The following is a 23,803-nucleotide window of genomic DNA, read 5'->3' as shown; positions in this document are numbered from 1 at the left end:
TGTAGGTGGTAAACGAGAGACCTAGTGGACGGATGGTATTTTCTAGGAGCCGAACCTAGATGTTAAAAAGTGTGGGGCTTCTTGTGTGTACATGTATTGCGACTTATATAGCGCACGTATCACCCGAAGGCATCAAGGCGCTTGCCTTGGGAACCCGTCCTGGCTTTTTCCCTGTGAGATCACCCCTACTGGGCATCCCCAAGGTGAAAGCCAGGCATCCCGCAGCGGGTGGGCCGCCGTAGTGGAGATTAAGCAAGCTATTGCCCAGAGTTGCAGCGTGGGACCCCATGATTAGAGTAGGCACCGAGGCGAGAATTATCGAGTCCGTGGACATTTTTGGGCTCAGGACCCTGCCGCGTCGGGAATTGAACCCTGGTCCCGGTCCAGACCTCTGCATCAGGGTCTGCCGCTCTAACCATTGAGCCACACTCCTCCACTACATGTACAGTGCCCATACAAAAAGCATGAATACATTGTTTGTTATAAAACATTTTTTAAAAAGCTTGGGACTTAATGAGGACCTCAGTGGTATACGCTGTTCAGAAAGTTCGCTCTAAGAGGTGGTAATGTAACCGCTTGAGTGCAGTCTGCCCAAAAAGATGCATTTGAGTGTAAGGCTTTTCCTTGGCCTTGTGCCTTAGCCACGCGATTGAAAATAATTTAATGGAAGACGGTGCCAGATGTTGCACACAGCCCCAGCAGGACCAAGGCTACTGCTTCGCTATGGTCTGCTTAGAGGCGGATGTCGTCTAAGCAGGCCCGGTACTAGTGGAGAGGCCGGGTGGGCCAGGCCCTCCCATGGTAGCCCCATGGCCCACCCAAGATTCATTTACAAGTGCTAGCAGCCTTGCTCTAGTAGCCTTGCTCGAACAGCCTAGTTGATTAACTTAAAAAAAAATGCACTGGGCTGGTTGAAGTGCCCGTCCTAGAGCTGTGGTGTGAGGTACCCAGTGTCTGATGCAAAACCTGTACTGAGCAGGGCTCTACTCCTGGTCCGCATCATACCTTTGAGGCCAGGTTTTTTTGTAGTTTCATTTCCGAGGGACAAACTTGTTTGTCAGTAGATTGAAACGTAGCATTCATTGTACCACGTAGATGGTTGCTTAGTTGGAGACTCAGAAATGGGGCTAATTTTCTTATTAAAGATCTCATTTGTCACACCTAAGCCTTACATCATGTAAGGCTTGGGTGTGACAAATGGGATATTTTTTTCTTTGCAGTTTTATACAGCGCTAACTCAACCTAAGCTATTGGAACTCTTTACTGTCATGAGCACCAGTTCCATTACACAAGGGCACATTCATTTTTGGAGACACGGGAAGATTTAAGTGATTTGCCCAGGATCACAGGTTGTTGAGCGGACGCCGAGACTTGAACTTTGTTCCCTCGTTCCAAATTCGACAGCTCTAGCCGTTACTCCACATCATCTAGCTGCTTTCAGATCAAGAGGCTCGGGGTCTTTTAGAGGCAATTTGGGAAGAATTCTTGGTTGAGTTTATTTGCGACGCCTCTTAACCTGCGATGGCTGTTGTCATTTTCTAGCTCCTGCGCACGTTTGTGCAGGAGAGCTGCGTGGCTGGTGTGCCGTCGACGCGCAGTCCCTATGGCTTTTTAGGGCTCGCCTGCTGATGCGCTTCTGCGCATCGCTGGCGAAGCTCTAATGTGGCTTATCCAGTGTTTAACCACCACTGGCGATTCCACTGGCGATTTCTTCAAGTGCATGTGCTTTTTTAGGTCATTGCGCAAGCGCAAGCCCTAAAAAGCGCGTGCACAATGCCACCAGCCGCCTGCCTGCCTGCCTCGCATTACCACATCAAAGGCAGCCCGCCCCCCTCCCACAGCTTCTCTAATTATTCACTGCCGGCCGGCCGGCCGTACTTTACATCACGCCTGTTAGACCATGAAGTTCCGTCCTGTGTGATTTTATAATAAGCTGATCTGTAAACTTCGTTACATAAACAGCTACGCAAACCGTAGTTCCTTCAGCAGAACGTCGTTTAATGAAAATGCTGTTACTTCACATAACGAGTGCGGCTGAAATCCACGTGCACGGACACTAAACATATTTGTATTACAAATAAATCGATAACGTTGAGTAGTGAATCATGGCTTCCAAAAATATCAGCAACGCTTCCATACAGGAAGTGCTCAAGGCTCGCAGAAGGTTCCCAGGGGCACTATACGACCAATGAGGTGCACTACCTGCCCCCGCACACAGTGTTGCTCAGTGCAGGCTCGTACATTGTTTTCGGGACACTATAATACAACCGAGGGGTCTGCTCCCGCTCCTCGCTGCACCGCAACAAAAGCTCTGTGTGATGGCTGCTCAGCCACAGGGGGGGGCTTTCTCTCCTATTCGAGCATACAATTAGTAAAGTCGGGTAGCTTGTCAGCATCAAGAGAGACGTATTGGAAGACTTTGCTTGCCAGCATCTTCCTGGGCTATCATTAACTCTTGCCGGGAACCACTGATTTAAGCGTTTCTCTTTTCCTGACATGATACTCACCATACAGTATCAGTATTTTGTTTTATACTGCGTGACATTTTAATCATCGGTGTGCTTCGTATTGGATTCTTCAGGATTGCAGGGTGCACTTATGTGGCTAATAGAGGTACCTTTAAAACTCCAGAGGGACACCTAGTAACAACCTGTGATACTGCACCCTTTCCCTGCTTTGTGTATTTTCTATTTTTGCTTATGCTAGTACTGGGAGTCCGAGACTCCCTTGTGTCAGGCACAGTAGAACACCCCGTCCATATTACTTTAGTGCCAAGAGACTGCAACAGCAGAAGAAAAGGACTAATGCCTAAACGTGCAGCCCTAGAAAAGGGAGCATAAATGGGCAGCCTGTTTTGTTTTTGCTTGGCGGGAACCACTGCGGTAAGCGATTCTTTTCCCGACACAATCCTCATCAAACTATAAGAATTCCGTTTTCATAATGCGTGGCCCATGTGTGGCAGAAAGCAGATCAAAACGCTGAACTCCAGCCTCCAGTGAGCTAATGCACGGATAAGTTACATTATTTCGCATTTGAGGAGGATCACAATTTTTTTTTATACTCATCAGTATTCTTTTGATTGGATTCTTCAGGATTGCAGGGTGCAGTACCTTATGTGGCTAATACAGGTCTAGAGAAACACCTAGCAACAGCCTGTAGTACCACACCCTATCCCCGCTTTGTGGATTTTCTTTTATTGCTTTCGCTACGGCTTGAAGTCTGCCACTCCCTTGTGTCCAGCACACTAGAACGGTTAGAAAACTATACAACCACTCTTTTCAGAATTTTCCTTTTTTTGCTGTAGCATGCATTTTCTAAATGATCCCCCCCACTGCAAAAAATAAACAAGCTCCACCGAGGCACCCACATACACAGCTCCACTGATGCACCTACCACACAGCTCCACTGATGCACCCACCACACAGCTCCACCTATGCACCCACCACACAGCTCCACCTATGCACCCACCACACAGCTCCACCGAGGCACCCCCACACAGCTCTACAGATGCACCCACCACACAGCTCCACCTACACAGCTCCACCGATGCACACAGCTCCACCGATGCACCCAGCACACAGCTCCACCAATGGCACCCACTAAGCTCCACCGATGCACTCACCACACAGCTTCACCGATGTACCCACCACACAGCGACACCCATGCAGCCACCACACAGCTCCACCGATGCACCCACAACCCAGCTCCACCAATGCACCCACCACACAGCTCCACCGATGCACCCACCACACAGCTCCACCTACACAGCTTCACCAATGCACCCACCACACAGCTCCATTGATGCACCCACCACACAGCTTCACACATGCAGCCACCACACAGCTCCACACATGCAGCCACCACACAGCTCCACCTACACAGCTCCCCCGATGCACCCACCAATGCACCCACCACACAGCTCCACCGATGCACCCACCACACAGCTCCACCTACACAGCTTCACCGATGGACCCACCACACAGCTCCACCGATGCACCCACCACACAGCTCCACCGATGCACCCACCACACAGCTCCACCGATGCACCCACCACACAGCTCCACCGATGCACCCACCACACAGCTCCACCGATGCACCCACCACACAGCTCCACCAATGCAGCCACAGATGCAGCCACCACACAGCTCCACCGATGCACCCAGCTCCACCAATGAACCCACCACACAGCTCCACCGATGCACCCACCACACAGCTCCACCTACACAGCTCCACCGATGCACCCACCACACAGTTCCAGCGAGGCACGCACCACACAGCTCCACCGAGGCACCCACCACACAGCTCTACCACACAGCTACACTGATGCACCCACCACACAGCTCCACCGATGCACCCACCACACAGCTCCACCGATGCACCCACCACACAGCTCCACCGATGCAGCCACCACACAGCTCCACCGACATAGCTCCACCGATGCACCCAGCTCCACCGATGCACCCACCACACAGCTCCACCGATGCACCCACCACACAGCTCCATTGATGCACCCACCACACAGCTTCACACATGCAGCCACCACACAGCTCCACCGACACAGCTCCCCCAATGCACCCACCACCACCAATGCACCCACCACACATCTCCACCGATGCACCCACCACAGCTCCACCTACACAGCTCCACCTACACAGCTCCACCGATGCACCCACCACACAGCTCCACCGATGCACCCACCACACAGCTCCACCGATGCACCCACCCCACCGCTCCACCGATGCACCCACCACACAGCTCCACCGATGCACCCACCACACAGCTCCACCGATGCACCCACCACACAGCTCCACCGAACGACCCACCACACAGCTCCACCGAACGACCCACCACACAGCTCCACCGAACGACCCACCACACAGCTCCACCGAACGACCCACCACACAGCTCCACCGAACGACCCACCACACAGCTCCACCGAACGACCCACCACACAGCTCCACCGATGCAGCCACCACACAGCTCCACCGATGCAGCCACCACACAGCTCCACCGATGCAGCCACCACACGGCTCCACCGATGCAGCCACCACACGGCTCCACCGATGCAGCCACCACACAGCTCCACCGATGCAGCCACCACACAGCTCCACCGATGCAGCCACCACACAGCTCCACCGATGCAGCCACCACACAGCTCCACCGATGCAGCCACCACACAGCTCCACCGATGCAGCCACCACACAGCTCCACCGATGCAGCCACCACACATCTCCACCGATGCTGCCACCACACATCTCCACCGATGCACCCACCACACATCTCCACCGATGCAGCCACCATACAGCTCCACCAAGGCACCCACCACACAGCTGAACCGATGCACCCACTACACATCTCTACCGAGGCACCCACCACAAAGCTCCACAGATGCACCCACCACACAGCTCCACCGAGGCACCCACCACACAGCTCCACCAAACGACCCACCACACAGCTCCAACGATGCACCCACCACACAGCTCCACCGATGCACCCACCACACAGTTACACCGACACAGCTCCCCCGATGCACCCACCACCACCAATGCACCCACCACACATCTCCACCGATGCACCCACCACAGCTCCACCTACACAGCTCCACCTACACAGCTCCACCGATGCACCCACCACACAGCTCCACCGATGCACCCACCACACAGCTCCACCGATGCAGCCACCACACAGCTCCACCGACATAGCTCCACCGATGCACCCAGCTCCACCGATGCACCCACCACACAGCTCCACCGATGCACCCACCACACAGCTCCATTGATGCACCCACCACACAGCTTCACACATGCAGCCACCACACAGCTCCACCGACACAGCTCCCCCAATGCACCCACCACCACCAATGCACCCACCACACATCTCCACCGATGCACCCACCACAGCTCCACCTACACAGCTCCACCTACACAGCTCCACCGATGCACCCACCACACAGCTCCACCGATGCACCCACCACACAGCTCCACCGATGCACCCACCACACAGCTCCACCGATGCACCCACCACACAGCTCCACCGATGCACCCACCACACAGCTCCACCGATGCACCCACCACACAGCTCCACCGATGCACCCACCACACAGCTCCACCGAACGACCCACCACACAGCTCCACCGAACGACCCACCACACAGCTCCACCGAACGACCCACCACACAGCTCCACCGAACGACCCACCACACAGCTCCACCGAACGACCCACCACACAGCTCCACCGATGCAGCCACCACACAGTTCCACCGATGCAGCCACCACACAGCTCCACCGATGCAGCCACCACACAGCTCCACCGATGCAGCCACCACACAGCTCCACCGATGCAGCCACCACACAGCTCCACCGATGCAGCCACCACACAGCTCCACCGATGCAGCCACCACACAGCTCCACCGATGCAGCCACCACACAGCTCCACCGATGCAGCCACCACACAGCTCCACCGAACGACCCACCACACAGCTCCACCGATGCACCCAGCTCCACCAATGCACCCACCACACAGCTCCACCGTTGCACCCACCACACAGCTCCACCTACACAGCTCCACTGATGCACCCACCACACAGCTCCATTGATGCACCCACCACACAGCTACACTGATGCACCCACCACACAGCTCCACCGATGCAGCCACCACACAGCTCCACCGATGCAGCCACCACACATCTCCACCGATGCTGCCACCACACATCTCCACCGATGCACCCACCACACATCTCCACCGATGCAGCCACCATACAGCTCCACCAAGGCACCCACCACACAGCTGAACCGATGCACCCACTACACATCTCTACCGAGGCACCCACCACAAAGCTCCACAGATGCACCCACCACACAGCTCCACCGAGGCACCCACCACACAGCTCCACCAAACGACCCACCACACAGCTCCAACGATGCACCCACCACACAGCTCCCCCGATGCACCCACCACCACCAATGCACCCACCACACAGCTCCACCGATGCACCCACCACAGCTCCACCTACACAGCTCCACCTACACAGCTCCACCGATGCACCCACCACACAGCTCCACCGATGCACCCACCTACACAGCTCCTCCGATGCACCCACCACACAGCTCCACCGATGCACCCACCACACAGCTCCACCGATGCACCCACCACACAGCTCCAACGATGCACCCACCACACAGCTCAACCGAACGACCCACCACACAGCTCCACCGAACGACCCACCACACAGCTCCACCGAACGACCCACCACACAGCTCCACCGAACGACCCACCACACAGCTCCACCGAACGACCCACCACACAGCTCCACCGAACGACCCACCACACAGCTCCACCGAACGACCCACCACACAGCTCCACCGAACGACCCACCACACAGCTCCACCGAACGACCCACCACACAGCTCCACCGAACGACCCACCACACAGCTCCACCGATGCAGCCACCACACAGCTCCACCGATGCAGCCACCACACAGCTCCACCGATGCAGCCACCACACAGCTCCACTGATGCAGCCACCACACAGCTCCACCGATGCAGCCACCACACATCTCCACCGATGCAGCCACCACACAGCTCCACCGATGCAGCCACCACAGAGCTCCACCGATGCTGCCACCACACATCTCCACCGATGCAGCCACCACACAGCTCCACCGATGCAGCCACCATACAGCTCCACCAAGGCACCCACCACACAGCTGAACCGATGCACCCACCACACATCTCTACCGATGCACCCACCACACAGCTCCACAGAGGCACCCACCACACAGCTCCACCGAGGCACCCACCACACAGCTCCACCAAACGACCCACCACACAGCTCCACCGATGCAGCCACCACACAGCTCCACCGATGCAGCCACCACACAGCTCCACCGATGCAGCCACCACACAGCTCCATCGATGCACCCAGCTCCACCAATGCACCCACCACACAGCTCCACCGATGGACCCACCACACAGCTCCACCTACACAGCTCCACTGATGCACCCACCACACAGCTCCATTGATGCACCCACCACACAGCTACACCGATGCACCCACCACACAGCTCCACTGATGCACCCACCACACAGCTCCACCGATGCACCCACCACACAGCTCCACCGAGGCACCCACCACACAGCTCCACCGAGGCACCCACCTCACAGCTCCACCGAGGCACCCACCACACAGCTCCACCGAGGCACCCACCACACAGCTCCACCGATGCAGCCACCACACAGCTCCACCGATGCAGCCACCACACAGCTCCACCGATGCACCCAGCTCCACCAATGCACCCACCACACAGCTCCACCGTTGCACCCACCACACAGCTCCACCTACACAGCTCCACTGATGCACCCACCACACAGCTCCATTGATGCACCCACCACACAGCTCCACCGATGCACCCACCACACAGCTCCACCGATGCACCCACCACACAGCTCCACTGATGCAGCCACCACACAGCTCCACCGATGCACCCAGCTCTACCGATGCACCCACCACACAGCTCCACCGATGCACCCACCACACAGCTCCATTGATGCACCCACCACACAGCTTCACACATGCAGCCACCACACAGCTCCACCGACACAGCTCCCCCGATGCACCCACCACCACCAATGCACCCACCACACAGCTCCACCGATGCACCCACCACAGCTCCACCTACACAGCACCACCTACACAGCTCCACCGATGCACCCACCACACAGCTCCACCGATGCACCCACCTACACAGCTCCACCGATGCACCCACCACACAGCTCCATCGATGCACCCACCACACAGCTCCACCGATGCACCCACCACGCAGCTCCACCGATGCACCCACCACACAGCTCCACCGAACGACCCACCACACAGCTCCACCGAACGACCCACCACACAGCTCCACCGAACGACCCACCACACAGCTCCACCGAACGACCCACCACACAGCTCCACCGAAGGACCCACCACACAGCTCCACCGATGCAGCCACCACACAGCTCCACCGATGCAGCCACCACACAGCTCCACCGATGCAGCCACCACACAGCTCCACCGATGCAGCCACCACACAGCTCCACCGATGCAGCCACCACACAGCTCCACCGATGCAGCCACCACACAGCTCCACCGATGCAGCCACCACACAGATCCACCGATGCAGCCACCACACAGATCCACTGATGCAGCCACCACACATCTCCACCGATGCACCCACCACACATCTCCACCGATGCAGCCACCATACAGCTCCACTAAGGCACCCACCACACAGCTCCACGAGGCACCCACCACACAGCTCCACCGAGGCACCCACCACACAGCTCCACCGAGGCACCCACCACACTGCTCCACCGATGCACCCAGCTCCACCAATGCACCCACCACACAGCTCCACCGTTTCACCCACCACACAGCTCCACCTACACAGCTCCACTGATGCACCCACCACACAGCTCCATTGATGCACCCACCACACAGCTACACTGATGCACCCACCACACAGCTCCACCGATGCACCCACCACACAGCTCCACCGATGCACCCACCACACAGCTCCACCGATGCACCCACCACACAGCTCCACAGATGCACCCACCACACAGCTCCACAGATGCACCCACCACACAGCTCCACAGATGCACCTACCACACAGCTCCACTGATGCACCCACCACACAGCTCCACCGATGCACCCACCACACAGCTCCACCTATGCCCCCTCTACACAGCTCCACCGATGCACCCACCACACAGCTCCACCGATGCACCCACCACACAGCTCCACCGATGCACCCAGCTCCACCGATGCACCCACCACACAGCGCAACCACAGCATCACTCAGCGCAACCACAGCATCACTCAGCGCAACCACAGCATCACTCAGCGCAACCACAGCATCACTCAGCGCAACCACAGCATCACTCAGCCCAACCACAGCATCACTCAGCCCAACCACAGCATCTCTCAGCCCAACTACAGCATCACTGGTTCAAATGTGTTCTTTCAATGTTTCAAGCTGTTTTCAAGCTTTCATGCTTTATTACAAATCACAAAAAGATGTTAATATTTCACTTCTGTTCTTGAATTTTCGTCACAATATAAAACACTACATAATCTTGACAAGTTATTTACAAAAGTTTAAGCTATTGCCATTACAAATAACTTAAGTATTAATTATTTAAAAAAAGCCATTGTTATTTGTAATATCAATACATCTAAGTCACGTAAATACAAAACATGTTGCATTACAAATGCTATAGGTGTTTGCGAAAGTTATAACTATTGGCATTGTAAATGACAAAGCTATTAATTTAGCTAGTTTAAAAAATAACACATAAATAAAAAAAAATCATTTATAAGACCAATAGCTCAAACTTTCCTAATGCGAGCCCTATTGCATTTCCAATGCTTGTTTTTACAGAGCCGGTTTGTTTCCCTGGGAGACCCCGAAGGCCAGGGAGCGGAGGACTTGGTTATCCCAGTGACCGAGGCAGCGTCAAGGGGGCTGATGTGCCCTGTTCTGCTTCACGGAGCTCTTCCTCGCTTCATCTTATCCCAAGGAGGGTTGCACACGGGTGTTTTGGCAGCGAAGAACAAAACTCCGTGCCTGCATGATTCACGAGCAGCAGACGGTGCAGGCAGAAGTGAAGATATAGTAATTAACTAAGAAAAATCAGTTTGGAAAGACCAAAGGCCTATGTCCATTTAATGGGGGAAAGGCAAGGCATTCAGAGAAGAGCCATGGAAACGCCGCTTGCCGGTGTGCTTTTAGGCAGCCTGTGCACGGTAGGCCGGGGCAGGTGCGTGTCTTCCCTCCGGAGCTCGGGAGTTGCCATGGCACATGGTAAATAGAGGAGTGTTGATGGCGGCGTGCTTGTTTGTCTCTGCTGCGCCGCCTTTCATCTAAGAGGCTGGTTTGAGGCACGAGGAGCCTGTGTGTGATGCAGGCAGCAGCATCTCTGTGCGTGGCCTTCAACCGGGCATCGCTACAGACGTTCTTTAGGTACTTATTTTATGGTCTGTGGTGGCTCTCTGGAAGGGTGGCTGAGAGGCTGTGTGAGATGCATGGGGCCTGTGTCTCGTGCAAGGAGCATGTGTGTTATACAAGGAGCCTGTGTGTGATGCTAGGAGCCTGTGTGTGTGATGCTAGGAGCCTGTGTGTGTGATGCTAGGAGCCTGTGTGTGTGATGCTAGGAGCCTGTGTGGGTGATGCTAGGAGCCTGTGTGTGATGCTAGGAGCCTGTGTGTGATGTTAAGAGCCCGTGTGTGATGCTAGGAGCCTGTGTCTGGTGCAATAAGCCTGTGTCTTGTGCAATAAGCCTGTGTCTTGTGCAATACGCCCGTGTCTCGTGCAATGAGCATGTGTCTCGTGCAAGGAGCCTGTGTCTGGTGCAAGGAGCCTGTGTCTGGTGCTAGGAGCCGGTGCGAGGAGCCTGTGTGTGATACAAGGAGCCTGTGTGTGATGTAAAGAGCCTGTGCGAGGAGCCTGTGTGTGATGCGAGGAACCTGTGTCTGGTGCGAGGAGCTTGTGTCTGGTGCGAGGAGCCTGTGTCTGGTGCGAGGAGCCCGTGTCTGGTGCAAGGAGCCCGTGTCTGGTGCAAGGAGCCCGTGTCTGGTGCAAGGAGCCCGTGTCTGGTGTAAAGAGCCTGTGAAGCAGGCTGCAGCATCTTTGTGCGTGGCTTCTACCTGGGCGTCGCTACAGACGTGCTTTAGGGTACTTATTTTTTTGGTCTGTGGTGGCTCTCTCGAAGGGTGGCGGAGAGGCCTTGTGAGATGTAAGGAGCCTGTGTGTGATGGCAAGAAGCCTGTGTGTGATGGCAAGGAGCCTGTGTGTGGTGCAAGTTGCCAGTTTGTGGTGCAAGGAGCCTGTGTCTGGTGCAAGGAGCCTGTGTGTGATGCAGGCTGCAGCATTTGTGTGTGTGTGGCTTCCACATGGGCGTCGCTACAGACATGCTTTAGGGTACTTATTTTATGGTCTGTGGTGGCTCTCTCGAAAAATGGCTGAGAGGCCTTGTGAGATGCATGGAGCCTGTGTGTCGTGCAAGGAGCCTGTGTGTGGTGCAAGGAGCCTGTGTGTGGTGCAAGTAGCCTGTGTGTGGTGCAAGTAGCCTGTGTGTGATGCAAGGAGCCTGTGTGTGGTGCAAGGAGCCTGTGTGTGGTGCAAGGAGCCTGTGGGTGGTACAAGGAGCCTGTGTGTGATGCAGCAGTATCTATGCGCATGGCGTTCTCTTGGGGATCACGAGCTGCACCCTCCTACAGGCGTGCTTTAATACTTATTTTATGGTCTATGGCGACTCCTTCTCAGGGTCTAGTACTCTAAATCAATCAGTACTTGTATAGCATGGCTTATCACCCATGAGGGTTTTAAGGTGCTTGGCTGCAGGATTTAGTCAAAAAGCCAGGTCTTGAGTTTCTTCCTGAAATCTGTCAGCAAGAGTGATTTTCGGAGGAGGAGAGGGGCATTCTAGGACTTGGCGGCATGGTGTGGCGGTGGATGCGTTCTCTTGGGGATCACAAGCTGCACCCTCCTACAGGCGTGCTTTAATACTTATTTTATGGTCTACGGCGACTCCTTCTCAGGGTCTAGTACTCTAAATCAATCAGTACTTGTATAGCATGGCTTATCACCCATGAGGGTTTTAAGGTGCTCGGCTGCAGGATTTAGTCAAAAAGCCAGGTCTTGAGTTTCTTCCTGAAATCTGTCAGCAAGAGTGATGTTCGGAGGAGGAGAGGGGCATTCTAGGACTTGGCGGCATGGTGTGGCGGTGGATGCGCGCAGTCTATGCGAGGTGAGCGGAGATTTCAGGAAGTTCAGGTGGTGGTTCATGTATGCAGATCCCTGGTCGCGGAGGGCTTTGTAGGCGTGGGTCAGTAGCTTGAACTGGCATCTCTTCTGGATTAGGCGCAAGTGGAGGTCTCTCAGGTGCTGGGTGATGTGGGTCCTTTTGAGCAGGTTGAGGATCAGTCTAGCTGCTGCGTTCTGTATCGTCCGTAGTCTTCTCATGAGTTCGCTGGTGGTGCTTGAATAGAGTGCGTTGCCGTAGTCAAGATGACTGGTGATGAGGGCTTGTGTCACTGTTTTTCTGGTGCTTATGGGGAGCCATTTGATGATTCTACGGAGCATGCAAGTGTGGTAGTAGGCTGAGGGGACTGCTTTGACCTGTCATTTCATGAAAATGTCACTGTTCAGGATGATGCTGAGGATTTAAAAAATGTTCCTTTTAGAAAGTTGGTATTGCTTTTGGTGCCTGCACCCTGTCTCTGACAGTTGGGCTTTTGTATTGCTCCTAGACAGCCACATACAATGGAAGCTTAGGTGGGCTTGGATGGGCAATCACTGGCAGGATGGGAAGGAGGATCTGGGCATAGCCCCACTTACACTTGAATGGGCTGTCTCCTGCCTCCGCACAAAGGGCTGCACACCCCCTGTAGTTAGTCTGGAGCCATGATAAGGAAGGCAGGGCACCTGTGCACTTCAAAGGCATACCTCTAGAAGCTACTCTCACTTTAAAGGCAAAACTGGTGTTTTAAAATTGTGGACCTCAGACACCAACTACTCAGTACTCTTCTGGACCTGTGGATACTCTGCCAGGAAAGGCTGCTGTGCTGCAGAAAGGACTGCGACTCTGCTGGACTGCTGCTCTGAAGGCATGCTGTGCTTACTTGCTGCCCTCTTGCCTGGGTAAGAAGGACTGGACATTCATCTGTAGAACTCTGGACCTCAGAGGGCCTTTAAAGGCTAGTTGGCCTGTCCCCTGACTTGAGACTCTGGAACAGAAGGCTCTAACAACCTCAACCCCAGCACCTGAACTCTGCCATATGTGATTCTACCCTGCCAATTGGTGCTCCCCAGTCCTGGCCCCTCAGAAGTGGGTCTAATGTGTTCTGCCAGCCTCTGTGTATCTAGTGGAACACCGTATCTCCTCTGCTGCGCTGCATAACCCCCAGCAGAACCGACGCATCGCCGACACTGTGTGGATTTCCATTGTTACCAAGAACTGCATCGCATCACAGCTCGCCTCCTCATTGGAGCAGCTGTGAAGTGAAGCATCTTTGGCGCAGGCCCTCACATCCCTCATCAACAGCAGCCTCAACGACAACTCCATACTCCACATTGCAGCTCCTTGGAACCAGTGCATCGTTCCGACTGAGCGACGCATCCTTGACACTGGACGTCACATTGCAAGCCTTCATCGACGAGGTCCTCGACGATGACGTACACAATTTCATTGCAGCCTCGCCGCATCTCGAAACCAACACTTTGCTTCGGCTGCGCGACATATCTTCGATGTGGACCCTTGCAATGCTCCACAAACCTGTATTTAAGGTAGTCTGTTCAGTGGGCCTATCTAGGTCCTTGTGACTGGTCCACGTTACATCGCGTCGGCCTGACCTCTTGAATTTGTCCCAATCAGGTGGGACCAGATATCGACAGTTGGCACTTTATGCTTTTTGATGATATTTTTCCTGAAATCTTTAAACTTGCATATCTCCGGTTCTACTGATTGGATTTTTGTTGTTTTGTTCTTGTTTTATTTACTGAAAATGTAGGAGAGTAGGGTCTGCTTTCCTATGGTCACCCCACTTTTTGCTTTTTGCTTCACTGGTTATCGACTTAATGTGGCTGTGGACCTGCTAATCAGAACCTCAGCCCAGCTGTGCTCTCTCTAAATTCAATACCATGTACTCTAGGTACATTACCAATTGGGAATTGGGTCACTTTATGAGCCCCTGCACAGAGTACTATAGGGACCCAGAGCATAGATGCATCCAAGGCCTACCAGGGGCTGCAGCATATCTTTTGCCATCCCTGGCTGGCCATCCAAACTGACACAACTGGCTGATCACTCAGCTGGGGCAAGGTTGTGTAATCACCACTTGCTTAAATATAATATTCCTATATCTAACCTTATATCTAGACACATATACACCTATAAGTCACTCCTATGGCAGGCCTTAACAATCCTGAAGGCAGAGTGCTTGGTTTTATGTGAGATGAGGCTCTAGCATGAGCTGAACCATGTCCTGATAGCTGGTCTAGGATATAGCCATACCATATACTCTCAAGTGCAATATGAACCTCGTGGTTAAATGCTAACTCTGGTTTGGCTTTATCAAAACATGTTGTGTAAGGTATCATACGCTTTGGAATACTACCCCCTCGCCAGTTCTGACGACGGGGGTAGCATTCCACCCTTCTAGAGGGAGAAGACCTGTTGTTCCTACTAATCCCGGTTAAAGTTAACTAGAGCCTCAGCATCACAAAATGGATGCTGCTGCCACAGACACAAGTCTGACCTCCTGCTGTTGAGAGTCCTTCCAGCGAGGGAGGCTTGGACAATAGGTTTCCTGTCTTGGGAGGTGCTAGCACCACCCCAGACAGGCTCTAGTGTATTGGGGCAGGGAGGGCTGAATGAAACGAGACACTGCCTGGGGCACACAAGGTGTCCCATGCATAGTCCAGTTCAAACCGGTGCTGGGGCACTCCAGCCCCAGCTCTGGCGCGAAACTGGGCAAAGGGAAATGGATGTAAACACCCCCTTCCCTGGTCCCACCGATAGGAGGGACCTAGCAGGTAATCCAGCCCCTAGATGTGGTATATAGGTAGGAGCTGAGTCTCAAGACTATAGATTAATCCTGACTGAAACTTGAAACGAAACTCTGGACCTTCGACGTTCTACTTGAAGATAGAAGACTGAAGAATCTCCCTTGTGGTCAAGGAGTGACCACCCTGCACAAGCAGGGACCATCAAGCGATCAACGGTTTGCTTTGTCGTTGCTCCCGCCGGAGCCTGAACACAGAGCCTGACAGCACCCGGACTTCCAGACTTCCTTCAGCCCGATCCCCAGCCACAGCGAAGCTGAGACCCGTGGAGGTGACATGAGACGTGGTACCGGCCATCTTGGAAAGCCAGCAAATTGCTTTCCGTGCAACTTCTGAGGCACCCTCGAAGTTGTACATTGGGGATTGAGAAGCCCCAGCCCCGAGCATCATCTGCATCAAAGAACATCCCTCCACACTCCTCGAGTGCTGCGTGGGGCCCTTTTGCATTTTCCTGCTTGACGCGTCTGTCCGGTCACTTGCCCGTTGGCTAGTAGCCTCTGTGATGACGAAAACTTGAATCTACACCGCTGGTCTGGTTGCTCCAGACTGGCCCTATCTCCCCTGAAAAGGAGCAGCCCATCAGACCTTGCTGGTCTGATTAAGAAGCCATCTTCGATTTCTGCGTGGGTTGCCTTAGCCAAGGCTTGTTGACTCCAATCCAAAAGCCGACACCGCCGACAACGAGATCCTTCGCGGAACAGTCCGTGTCCAGCTCCTGGTCGTCGTCGACACCTCCTGGTCCACGTGGCTGCAGAGACAAGCTTCACAACATCACCTGATTGCTTCGCAACAACGCCTGGTTCCTTCCTGGTCACTGGCTAGTGACCCAGACTCTGTCCCCTCTGCTTTTAGGTACTCTTCATCCTCGATCCGCCCTTGGATCCAACCGGACACTTCTCTCCTGGTCGCCTGCAGCATCTTTCTTCAAGGCTCCATAGGATTCAGCGACGAAACCCGACACACTTTGACACCTAGGCACCCACTTCCTGTGGGTGAGGTAACACAAGTACTCCGGTGCTCCTGTGGGTATTGACTATCCTAGTGTTTAAGTTTCGAGTAGCTTTCTGCTAGTCCATCCGGAAGTGACCTAAAAGAACTAGTTTCCAATTCTTTTGTTCCCATTCTAACTCTATGGTAACTTGCGTGTGTGTAAAGACACTGCACACGCCTCCCGTGGGCCTCCTACTTCCTATCCTTTGGTAGTACAGTGTAGCCCCAGCGATGCCCTAGGCCCTAGGCCTATCCTTTGTTCGTGACATGGTTCTCATACCACTATTTTAGTATATGGTTTGACGTGCACCTAGGGTGCTACTGTATATTGTGCAACTTATTGTATGATAATTAAGTATCTTATGTGCGTGTGCCTCTGACCTCATATAGAGGTCAGAGGGGTTGTGTTAGAAATAAATACATATATATTTTATATATAACCTGTGTGGTGTCCTTTCATTTGGTATTAAGGGGGTTACATATGGTAAAACAGCTGGCTTCACATGCCCTCTTAAGTTTAGCCTAAGACTGCTTTGTCCATGCTACCCCTAGGATAGCTGGTCTATAAGGTTGACTTTACAACCATCACCATAAGGGTTGTTTGGACTGATACAGGGTGCCCACTAGAATAGTGGACATCACATATTGGGCCAACATCTCACAGAAAATAACTCTTTTTCTCTAATTTGGTGTGGGGTGCTTTTTTGTTGGTGTTTTTCACTTTATTACTGTATGAAGAGTTGAACAAATACTTTACAAGTTGCTTCTAAATTAAGGCTGACTGCTCTGTGCCAAACTGCCAGAGGTTTTAGCACAGGTTGATTTAGGGTTGGCTTGTGGCTCACCATGACAAGAATTGTGGTTGTTGCTTGACCAGGGCTTACACTTCAGTCAGCCAACACCCAATGTGTTACTCAAATTAAGAAGCAACATTCAAAATGCCAAAGCTTTTACTATATTGTTTGTGAATTACACAAAATATTTCAATAATTCAGCATATTTCAATATTTGAGCATTTGTTTGGTGTATACTTGTATTTTTGTGTATTGTTTTGAGGTTCCAATCATAGAAAATGCTTAAGCTGATGGTCCCTTGCTTCGAATAATGACTCAGGGGGGGAGGGGGAGTGGGGTGGGGGTCTCCAGACTCCAATAATTATTCAGTCGGGGTCCACAGATGTCAAAAGGTTAAGAACTGCTCCTCTAGACCAGCTACGCTTAATCTTTTTGCTTCTGTGCACCCCCACTTAACCCTTTCGATGCTGATGACGAGCTCAGCTCGTCATCACCCACGGGTGTCGTGTGCTGATGACGAGCTGAGCTCGTCATGGTGCCACTAAAATGGCATTTTCCAGCACAGGGGGGGGGGGGGGGGGGGGGGGGGAACGCCCAGCAGCCATGTGGTTAATCATTGCTGGCATCTGGGAACTCCCCAACTTGGTCACCCGGCCCAAGCTATTTCTGTGGTTTGAACCTCAAAACAATAAACAAAAATAGAAAAAAAGTTTACACCAAACCAATATTAAAATAGTTCATTCAATTCACAATCAGATTTGGAAAAATAAAGATTTTAAAAGTAAGGTTGGAGCTTTTCTAAATTCGCTGTTTAATTCTTAAAGATGAAGAGATGTGTTGATCCATAGCATATTACTTTGTCTTTTTTGGATCCTAATGCATGCATGTTGGCACTTAAATTGAGGCCAGCTATCATCTGTACTATATTCTGTTTGCTGTACTTGCACTGCTCCAACGAATCCAGCTGAGGATACCAACTTAACTCCGATTTCAAATTCACAGAATGTTTGAGGGGGTTTTCCAGTGAAAGAGTCTGGACAGAGAAGGCCATCCTTACTTCTGGATTTGTAGTGTGGAGTATTCAGGCGAACCTGATTAGAACCTTGGAGGCTCCAACAATGTGCTTAGTTAGAAGTCCTAGAGATAAGGTATTGAGGCCAGATAGTAAGACATTAATTACTATGTCAAACAGGTAACCTTACCACTGAATCTCCTGGCCTAAGGAAGTCAATGCAAGGCTCTTTGTGGCTGAGATTTGCTGTTCCCTCCTCAACTCTGTGCTTGTACTAAATGCCCCGTTGTGAGCTTTTTCGAGCCTTGGGATGAGTTATTTTAATTTGAAGTACGCTATGATCTAGAGCATCGCTGTAGTCCAGGCGGGTTTATGTTTGCACCAGTTCAATGCTGCGTTGTCTTTCCATAGGAATGGCAGCATTTGGACCTATGTTTGCATAGCTGGAAGGAGTATTTACTGATTGATGCCCACCCCGGGGATGGGTAGAGGGGGACGGTGTGGCAGGCCAAGAGAACTTGAGGTACGAAAGGAAGTATTTTCAGTGATTTTTAGCTTATTTTGGGGGTGATGAAAGACCCTCTCTGATATGATACGAACGCAGTCTAGAATGGAAGACCATAGATCTGGAATTAAGCAAGCATAGAACTTTGAAAATAAATTAGAACAATTAAGTATTAAAAGCGGTAATGTGTGTGCGGGCCTGATGGGGCGCATCCTCACTCCACATAGACCCAACTTTACTGGTTACCGAGGTACAGGTTTGATGGCAACAGAAGGTATTTTCTGAGGGGGTCTATGCTAAGTGGTTCTTCTAGCATTTAAGGCGTGTATGTGAATGCACGTGAACAGGGCAGGTTCAGCCTCTGATCTTTTCAAAGTCAGTCCCACTGGGTAGGTAATGCCAGCAGGGCCGGGCAGGCTTTTTATTTCCTTAGGTATTTCCTCCTTGGGGTTGAGCCGCTCCAGGTGCATCTGTCACTTTCCACAGCTCGCCGACGTTAGACTTTGAGGGAGTGAGATGAGGGAGGTAGAGGAAAGAGAGAGTGAATGGATATCACAAGTGAGCGTTGAGAGGAAGGGAGCGGGGTTGGTGTGAGCATTTGCACCAGGGCTGCTTTTGGTTCCTCCGTTCTGCCCTGAATGCCAGCTCTGCCACTCAAAGACACTACAGTGTTGTTTTCTTGACTAAAATGTACTAGTAGGTTATTCAGTAACCATCGTGGGTGTAACTCAAGGTTATGCACCATGTGACATTTGTACAGGAGGCCTGTTTCTGTGAACGGTAAACCATGTCTTGAAAGATTGACATACTTTTTATTGTGTTGTCATTTGCTGTGGCCAGATTTTATGTCATGAAACTTGCTTAGGTGCAGGTGCCCATGCCTTGCCTCCCAGTAGCTCATGGCTTTGAAGTATGCATCACTCCTGTTCTTTACACCTGTATCAGTTGGTCTTGATTCTTTTGATTTCTATTTTTGTTTGACCTCCTAATGCCTGTTGAAGGTAGTTGTTATTGGTAGTCGGCGCGCTCTTTTTTGTCTTAAAACACATTGTTTCCTGTGAAACTGCACCTTTTGGGTAGGACAACTGGTTCTTCATGGCTACACTTATTTGTTAGGGCGTCGTCAGCCCAGACCAATTGATTTTTACTAAAATATAATGTATAATATTGTTATAATATTATTGGTATAGTTCTGTGTGACATATGGAACTTTCCATGGTTCAGCAGTTAACAGGATTGTGACGGTTGGGTGATGACTGTCTCTGATGAATAAAACTTAGCAGAGGAGTGTGAAGAACGTTGTCCCTTAATTATTTTACCACTTTTTTGGTAACGATTGGAGTCAGGTGCTGGGACGAGGCAGTTGATCACCTGGACGAACCTACGGTGCAAAGCCGTATGTTCATCCGGGTAAGTGTCGAAGCGGCAGTTGGTAGACCATTGATATACTGTCAAGGGAGTACACGCCCTGTGAGGTATTGGTCGTGTAAGTCTTTTGTCTGGAAGGTACGTGACTTTATGATTGGTACAACGCAACAGAAATGTGTGCACTTGCTTGTAAGAAGCGGGACACTTCAGCAAAGCTATTAATTAGCCTCCTGTTCCTTAAGTTGGCTGACAAAAACTGGTATTTTACAAACGTGAAGTGCGATCAGGATTTCAATAGGAAGTTATACTGCACTGCCCATGGGTCTTGTGCGGTGAGTGTCTACACTGTGCGTGCAGTTAAAGCTTTTTTCTTACCGTATGCACAGCTTCGTGGTTGCCAACTTCAGTGCTGTCTCCGGCTCTGACTTTGGACGTGCTTGCAGGAATCGTGCTGAGCAAGGCAAGCCTCATGGAGATTACGTAACGCAGAGCTGACCCCACAGGGTCACAGTGAGTTTCCAGTAGTGGCAGTGGCGTAACAAAACCATATGGGACCCCCTACAAGGCACAGAGAAGGGCCCCCTCATACAATCAACCTGCCAACTATTATGTTTGAGTACCTCAAAACCTGCAACCCAATCCAGATACATCACCAGGAGTGTTAGTGCAAATTCCTATGGTGACCAAGCTATCCCTGGCTGATGAGCTCTAACTAGGGCAAACCCAGTCCTTGCTGTGCGCTGGTTCAGAGAAGACCAGGACTGGCAGTTCTGGTTGGATTGGTCCCATTGGAGCAGGGTCTAGCCTGATTTGTATGCAGCTGGGCCCAAACAGAGGTGGCCTGGTGTGCACAATAATGATGAACTGGGATGCGACCGGAGTAATTACTAGTGGGTGAGATTAATTCAAGCATTCCGCCCATCGTTTTATTGCACAATGCAGCTCTTTAGAAAAGGGTCTTCAATTAATTATTTTGTAACGAATGTGCAGATATTAGTGAAGTCCATTAAACAATTAATGATACCCAAAGTGACGCCCTCAGTACCATCACCTCATGATTAAAAATACCTATTTTCTTTGTTTTTTCCAGTTGCAGTTCTGCATAATATTTTTTCACAGAGCAAAAGTGCAGTGTACCTCATGCGCCACTGGTAAAGAAATACTGTTCTATAAATGTCGAGTTGCCTAGTAGCTGCAGGGCCCAGTAGACCTCCCAGCTTGTCCATTCATCACACTGGGTAGTATTACACCTAGTACCATGGTTCCCCTAGCTGACAAAATTAATAGTACTGAGAGGGGATTTTGATTGTATTTGAGACAGATCACATTGCCATAAAAGCTATAACATTGTCGTAGTGTGCGCATCATGTAAGCAATGACAGAAGAACAAATTTGAATAACTTTCTTCCAAACACACAGCATAGCTACAAAGAGTATCTAAACTTCCCACTGTCATCCATATGTACACTAAACAAGTATTGTCTAAGCCAATAGATCTCATTTAGAATGCCAGACATAAGCTATTGGCTTTGCCAATTCTTGTTTATAAAGCTATGTTTAAAAAAACAGTTAAACAAAAAAACATTTTCCAATAGCGGAGGAAAGAAAAGCAGAATCATACCTTTATGTCCAAACTGAGCACTTAACTCAATATTTTCAATCTTTATAAACAATATGGTTTATTTTTCAAATATAATTTGCCCTGGAAATTCAGAACATATTTATATTGTATTTTGCACTTGATACACCTTAAAACAGAACACTGAGGACTAGTTGCAGGTACTTAAAAGAACATAATAGCTGTCTGAGCCTGTGGTTCAGGAAGTGTCCATCTTTAAAGAAAAAAGTTTCCCACGCCTAATTTACTTTCCACATAGCTCTGAACTGGAACAAAAACTCAGGCCAATTGGTGCTATGCAGCAGCCAAGTGAGATGATTTAAGAAGCTATGGAAGAAGCAACATCTCTAGCAGATATGGAGTGCAGCATTCTGCCCCTCCCCAGTATAATAAATGCAACTTGTTGAGAATACAAGGGATACACCTAAACACTGGGGAGTAGCTGTTACTGTGCTTTAACAGAGCAAATGGGAAAGGAGAGGTGGAGTAACAGGGAGAGGGTGGGTGGAAGAAATTTGTGGGATAGAGCGTGAACACACATGCACTCCCATGGGGTGCTCAGGGGAAAAGGTAGTTCCTTGATGTCAAGCTGTGGAAAGATACAACTCCTCTAAATAAAAATGAATGTAAAGAAGCAATGGTCCACGGGAGGGAGAATCACAAGAGGAGGAAGGAAAACTATTGCATAAGAAGCAAATATATTAGATTGACAAGAAAGCTAAACAATGATCAGCAGTGGGCCTACTGTACGTTTTGGTATTCTCCACAGCAAGTCTGTTGACGACAGTAAGCCCTGCCTAAAAGTGTGACATGACTCTTTCATGAGTGGAGATTGCCATGTTTTCACAACTTTGCTACGTTTCTAAAATGTCTGCCTTACTTCTCAAAGAACACCTAAACTGTTTTTATTATCTTTACCTTGCAGGTTGAACTAGTCTCTGTAGTCTGGTGGGCCCTGAAGCACCCACTTCTAAGAACTCAAGAGTAGCATTATTTGGTGGGATGTACTGATCCTAGTTTACACACATAGGGCAGTAAGTGAGAGTGACAGAGTAAGAGTGAGCAGCTTGAGTGAGAAAGAGGGAAAGGCAGTGCGAGAGAAAGTGAAGGAGTGAGAGAGGTTGAGTGAGATTAAGAGTGAGTGAATGAAAGTGAGCATAAGTAACAGTGTGTGTCTGAGTATGTGACGTGAGTCTGGAGGTACTTTTTGGCTTAAGAGACACCTATTCAAAATGCTGGTGGATTAGACGCAGTTATTGGCACATAGCAAACCCCTGACAAAAACTAGAGATGGCAAACTGGATTTAATACTTGGAATAAGGGAAACTCATAGTAAAATGTTAGAGCTGAAACATTGTAAATAATTATAGGTATAAGGGGCACGCATAGCTAAAGGGTGCACTTGCACATGGGAGGTAATTCTTAGTATAATGGGTACCTGAGGCAAAATGTTGGCACTAGCACACTAGAGGTAATTTGTGAAATATGTAAAATACTGGTACTGCTTAATGGACATACTTCTTGCCATAAGGGGGCAGCCAAGGCAACATGCTGGTACACTGAAGATAATTTTTGGTATAAGGGGTACCCTAAGGCAAAATGCTGGCACTGGCAAACCAAAGGTAATTCTTGGCATATGAGACATTTGTGGCAAAATGCTGGCACTAACATATTGGAGATCATTTTTGTCAGGGTGGTCAACCATGACATATGGGGAGGCAGGAAACCATGAAAAAATACTTGTCATAATAGAGTAATGGTAACTTTCAACATATGGGTCACTGGTGGTATATGGATGAAGACAACTGCAAATTTCTGAAACTGGCATGTTGTGTGTAATTCTTGGCATGACAGAGTGCCCATGACATATGGGGCTCCTCTAGTGTTGGCAGGTCCCGACATACTAGAGGTA

At 51.0% G+C, this 23,803-nt stretch overlaps 1 protein-coding gene across 3 annotated transcripts in view; it reads left to right on the top strand.

Moving 5' to 3' along the window:
- Positions 1 to 23,803, top strand: part of UNC13B (unc-13 homolog B) — a 3,024,149-nt gene that overhangs the window by 403,186 nt on the left and 2,597,160 nt on the right. The window lies entirely within an intron of this gene.

Source organism: Lissotriton vulgaris, chromosome 3_1 (assembly GCF_964263255.1).
Source record: "Lissotriton vulgaris chromosome 3_1, aLisVul1.2, whole genome shotgun sequence".
In the NCBI taxonomy this organism is placed as follows: Eukaryota; Metazoa; Chordata; class Amphibia; order Caudata; family Salamandridae; genus Lissotriton; species Lissotriton vulgaris.
The sequence above is the reverse complement of the archived record's forward strand: the minus strand, read 5'-3'. Positions and strand labels throughout refer to the sequence as shown.